The sequence below is a fragment of the Scomber japonicus genome, chromosome 5 (assembly GCF_027409825.1).
Source record: "Scomber japonicus isolate fScoJap1 chromosome 5, fScoJap1.pri, whole genome shotgun sequence".
NCBI lineage: Eukaryota > Metazoa > Chordata > Actinopteri > Scombriformes > Scombridae > Scomber > Scomber japonicus.
This window is the reverse complement of record NC_070582.1, coordinates 3,147,002-3,152,855: the sequence shown is the minus strand read 5'-3', so window position 1 is coordinate 3,152,855 and position 5,854 is coordinate 3,147,002. Positions and strand designations below refer to the sequence as shown.

At 36.7% G+C, this 5,854-nt stretch overlaps 1 protein-coding gene across 1 annotated transcript in view; it reads left to right on the top strand.

Annotated features, from left to right (window-relative positions):
• Positions 1-2,344: 2,344 nt before the first annotated feature.
• LOC128359169 (palmitoyltransferase ZDHHC7-like) overlaps positions 2,345-5,854 on the top strand; it is a 15,089-nt gene continuing 11,579 nt past the window's right edge. The window contains exon 1 of the mRNA XM_053319606.1: positions 2,345-2,397. The gene's annotated coding sequence lies outside the window, so the exon portion shown is untranslated. The remainder of the gene's footprint in view (positions 2,398-5,854) is intronic.

The window sequence follows — 5,854 nt, the reverse complement described above, 5'->3', positions numbered from 1 at the left end:
ATAATGTTAAAAAATATGTGGTAAAAATCATTTCTAGTACGTTGCTTTTCATAGATGTGCTGTCACTGCTCTGTCCAACAGTCCTTGAATGCACCATCAGTCTCTGCTGCTTGTAACTGACTTTAACAAAGTATTTCTCTGTAATATTAATATTCATGACTAAATAAGCAACAGAGTACCAAAATAAAACATCTTTAGGTGATATTTTTAATTAGTTTGATGAGTAGTTACAAAATAAAAGCTCATCTATCATATAATTTTGTCTTAAACGGTGCAAAAAAGTGTAATTCCAGCAAATAAACAGTGAAATTAATACTAACTAAATCTGTTGCAGCAGCTAAAGTAGGATCATATCACTTATAATTAGAAGCTGATAAAGAAAATATAAAGTTTTTATAGAAATTGAAGTGACTCGATAAACCTGGATTACTTTGTTTTTACCAATTTACAGTGAAATTTTATCATAATCTGATTTCCACACAAACTGTAGTTAAAAATGTACAAATACACAAGTTAAAGTTAAAATGTATATATAAAGTTTAAATAATCTCAGTAACAGAGGAGTCGGATCACAAAAAACACTCCTGACTTGAAGAAAACCGAAAACTCCCACACTCTGACCGTCACCTGAACACACCGTTTGGATCTTTCATTAACGTTCCATTAAAATCTCTTCAAGTTGATTTTTTTTCACAGTATTTCAAAATAAAGTTCCACCACATTTTCTCAGCAGTGTTTTAAAATATATAAATGAGTTACTTTAAATAAAATAAACATATAAAAGCAACAGTTTATTAATATTAGAGGATATTTATTCATCACACGTGTTTGACTTTAAATATTAATAAAAACAGATTTATATTAAAGTGTTGGTGGATTTTATTTTGAAGTTTGAAGAAGAAGTTCCTGTTTCTGTTTCAGTGTTTTTTAATTTAAACAATCAGAAAGTCAACAAGTCTTAATTATTATTATTTTTGTACCTTTTTTTGGATGTTTTAATGATGATGATGATGAAGATGATGATGATGAAGATGATGATGATGATGAAGATGAAGATGATGATGATGATGATGTGAATGTGCCTTATTTAATTCACACCCAAATAACCAATAAACTCATGATTAAGATAAATTAGTGTTTATTTTATTATTATTACTTCTTACTCTTCTTTCTTTCTTTCTTTCTTTCTTTTTTCTTTCCTCATCTTCCTCCTCCCTCCTCCTTTTTCTTCCTCTTTTCTTCTCTTTCTTTCTTTTCTTTCTCTCTTCCTTTCTTTTTCCTTCTTCCTTTGTTCCATCCTCATCTTCATCCTCCTTTCTTTCTCTTCTTCCTCCTTTTTCTGTTCTTTCTTTCTTTCTTTCTTTCTTTCTTTCTTTCGTCATCTTCCTCCTTGTTCTGTCTTCATCTTTTCTTTTCTTCTTTCTTTCTTTCTTTTCTTTCTTTCTTTCTTTTTCCTTCTTGTTCTTTCTTCCTCTATGCTTTTCTTTCTTTCTTTCCTCATCTTCCTCCTCCTTGTTCTTTCTTCCCCCTTTCTTTCTTTCTTTCTTTGTTCCATCCTCATCTTCCTCCTCCTTTCTTCCTCTTCTTCCTCCTTTTTTACTCTTTCTTTCTTTCTTTCTTTCTTTCTTTCTCTTTCTTTCTTTCTTTCTTTCCTCATCTCCCTGCTTCTTGTTCTTCCTTCCTCTTCTTCCTCATCTTCCTCCTCCTTTCTTTCTTTCTTTCTTTCTTTCTTTCTCTTTCTTTCTTTCTCTCTTTCTTTCTTTTTCCTTCTGCCTGATCTTTCTTCCTCTATGCTTTTCTTTCTTTCTTTCTTTCTTTCTTTCTTTCTTTCTTTCTTTCTTTCTTTCTTTTTCCTTCTTTTTCCTTCTTTCTTTGTTCCATCCTCATCTTCCTCCTTTCTTCCTCTTCTTCCTCCTTTTTCTGTCTTCATCTTTTCTTTTCTTCTTTCTTTCTTTTCTTTCTCTCTTCCTTTCTTTTTCTTCCTTTCTTTGTTCCATCCTCATCTTCCTCCTTCTTGTTTTTCCTTCCTCTTCTTTCTTTCTTTCTCTCTTTCTTTCTTTCTTTCTTTATTTCTTTCTTTCTTTCTTTCTTTCTTTCTTTCTTTCTTTCTTTCTTTCTTTCTTTCTTTCTTTCTTTCTATGAACAGAAGGAATAATATTTAGCAGGATAAACCCACTTCATGATCATTTTACTGTTTTAAGTCATTTAAACCGGAAGGGGGCGATAAAGAACCAAACTGCCATTAAAAATAAACCGGAAGTAGAAGAAGAAGAAGAAGAAGCCGTGTCGTCATTTCCTCCCAAAACAAGAGGAGCAGTCTGGACAGAGAGAAAGAAAGAAGGAGGATAGTTTATGTTTAATTAATAATAAAACCTTTATCTGCAGACTATTTAAAAGGTGAGTTATGTTATATTAAATTATCTCTGACCCGCTGAGCTTATAATAAATATAATATTAATATAATAACGTTCAAACTAGAAACATCTCTATAATGTGATTAATGAGGAGAAACCAGAAACCCGCCAGTTAATTACGTTCATTAAGAAACTGTTGAATAATTAATTAATTAGCAGGTGTAGAAATGAGAATATAAATGTTATTATTATTATTATTATTATATATTATTATGATAGATAGATGAACAGCTGTTAGCCTGATGTGGCTAAGCTTCAGTTAGCTCACCCAGCTGTTATTATATTTATGAGCCTTTTTTATTATTATAAATATATAAATATATATTATATTATATTCCTGTTTAATCAGAGTTAAAGTGGTTGTTTATATGTTTATATTTAACTTTAAGGTTAAATGAAACAGATGTGTGATGATGTCATAGTGTTTATACAGATGTGTTCATATTTCATTCAACTTTAAATTTAATATTAAAGGTTTATTTCTGTTTTAAATCATCAGTCATGAGCTGAGTTAATGTTTGTAATAATTCCTCCTGTTCATACTGACTGTTTAGAAGATTTAAACATATTTAATTCATGTAAAAATACTTAAACCTGGATTTCCCTCCACTTCTTCTTATTGATGAGTCTTAAAGCAACAGTCAGGAGTTTAACCCTTTATAGGACACTCATTAAAAGGAAGGAAGGAAGGGAAGGAAGGAGGGAGGAAGGAAAGGAAGGAAGGACGGAGGAAAGAAGGAAGGAAGGAAGGTAGATGGAGGAAAGAAAGAGAGAAGGAGGGAGGAAGGAAAGAAGGAGGGAGGGAGGAAAGGAAGAAAGAAGGAAGGAAGGAAGAAGAAAGGGTGATGGAGGAAGGAAAGAAGGAAGGGAGTAGAGAAGGACAGATGGAAGGAAGGAAAGGAAAGAAGGAAGGACGGAGGAAGGAAAGAAGGAAGGGAGGAGAGAAGGAGCGAGGGAGGAAGGACAGATGGAACGAAGGAAAGGAAGGAAGGACGGAGGAAAGGAGGGAGAAAGGAAAAGAGGAAGGGAAGAAAGAAGGCAGGGAGGAAGGAAAAGAAGGAAGGAAGGAAAGAAGGAAGGAAGGAAGGGAAGGAAGGAAAGGAAGGAAGGAAGGATATTTTGGGATATTTACAGAAGTTACCAAATATAATTATTTGCCCAATAAAGGGTTAATTACAAGAGTTGGAAGAAGTGTTCACATCTTTATTAAATATACATAAAATGTGACCTATATATAAAATATTGGTCTTTAATTTTTGTATTTTTGTGAAATATTGTCGTTTTTTTTTCCTCTTTGAGCCTCAGACAGTTTATTAATGTGAAACCATGAGAGAGGAAACATGTGTGAAACAAGTCAAAGGACGTCTGGGACACTTTAAAGGAAAGGAGGCAGAGAGATTAGGAAGCATTTAACAGTCTCTAACAGTAATCTAATCTAAACTAATCTAACAGTAACAGAGTCGAGTCATTCATCAGCTTATCTTTATTAAACAGTTTAATCTGGACGGTAAATAAAGATGTTAGATAAATGTAGAGGAGAGAGTAGAATATAGGAGAGCAAAGTCATTTAGTTTAAGGAGTTATATACAAAACAAGGAAGGAAGGGTGGACAGAATGAGGGAAGGAAAGAAGGATGGAAGGAAGGACAGGCGGACAGAATGAGGGAAGGAAAGAAGGACTGAAGGAAGGAGTTACATACAGAATAATCTGATCTGATGTAGGAGGGATTATTAAAAAGGAAGAAAGGAAGGAGGGAGGGAAAGAGGCAAGGAAGGAAGGAGGGAGGGAGAGAGGGAAGGAAGGAAGGAAAGAAGGAGGGAAGGAAGGAAGGAAGAAAAGATTGAAAGATGGAGGGAAGGAAAGAATGGAGGAAAGATGGAGGGAAGGAACGAGGGGAAGAAAGGGAGCAATGAAGGAAAGATAGAAGGAGGGAAGGAAGGAAAGATGGAAGGAGGGAAGGAAAGAGGGGAAGAAAGGGAGAAAAGAAGGAAAGATATAAGGAAAGGAGGAGGGAAGGACAGATGGAAGAAAGAGGAAGGAAGGAAGAAAGAAAGAAAGAAAGGAAGGAAGGAAGGAAGGAAGGAAGGAAGGAGGGAGGGAAGGACAGATGGAAGGAAGTAAGGAAGGAAGGAGGGAGGGAAGGAAAGGCAAAGAAGGAAGAAAGAAAGGAAGGAAGGGAAGATAAAAGGAAGGAGGGAAGGAAAGAGGGGAAGCTTATCTTTATTAAACAGTTTAATCTGGACGGTAAATAAAGATGTTAGATAAATGTAGAGGAGAAGGAAGTAGAACACAGGAGAGCAAAGTCATTTAGTTTAAGGAGTTATATACAAAACAAGGAAGGAAGGAGGGAGGGAAGAAAGAAAGGGAGCAAGGGAGGGAAAGAGGCAAGGAAGGAAGGAAAGAGGCAAAGAAGGAAAGACAGATGGAAGGAAGAAAGGGAGAAAGGAAGGACAGGTGGACAGAAGGAAGGAAGCAACATTAAAAAGGTGGAAGGAAGGGAGGGAGGAAGGAATGAAGGATGGAGGGAGGGAGGGAAAGATGCAAGGAAGGAGGCAAAGAAGGAAGAAAGGGAGCAAGGAAGGTTGGAAAGATGGAAGGAAGGAAGGAGGGAAGGAAAGAGGCAAAGAAGGAAGAAGGGAAGGAAAGAAGGAAGGAAGGAGGGAAGGAAGGAAAGAGGCAAAGAAGGAAGAAAGGGAGCAAGGAAGGAAGGGAAGATGGAAGGAAGGAGGGAGGGAAGGAAAGATGGGAGGAAGGAAGGAAGGAAGGAAGAAAGGAAAGAGGCAAAGAAGGAAGAAAGAAAGGAAGGAAGGGAAGATAAAAGGAGGGAAGGAAGGAAAGAGGCAAAGAAGGAAGAAAGGGAGCAAGGAAGGAAGGAAAAAAGGAAGAAAAGAAGGAGGGAAGGAAAGATGGATGGAAAGAAGGAAGGAAGGAAGGAGGCAAATAAGGAAGAAAGAAAGGAAGGAAGGGAAGATAAAAGGAAGGAGGGAAGGAAAGAGGGGAAGCTTATCTTTATTACACAGTTTAATCTGGAAGGTAAATAAAGATGTTAGATAAATGTAGAGGAGAAGGAAGTAGAACACAGGAGAGCAAAGTCATTTAGTTTAAGGAGTTATATACAAAACAAGGAAGGAAGGAAGGAGGGAGGGAGGAAGGGAGGGAGGAAGGAAGGAAGGAAGGAAGGAGGGAGGGAGGGAAGGAGGGAGGGAGGGAAAGAGGCAAGGAAGGAAGGAAAGAGGCAAAGAAGGAAGAAAGAAAGGAAGGAAGGAGGGAGGGAGGGAAGGAAGGAAGGAAAGATGGAGGGAAGGAAGGAAGAAAGGAAAGAGGCAAAGAAGGAAAAAAGGGAGCAAGGAAGGAAAAAAGGGAGCAAGGAAGGAAGCAAGGAGGGAAGGAAAGAGAGGAAGAAAGGGAGCAAGGAAGGAAAGATAGAAGGAGGGAAGGAA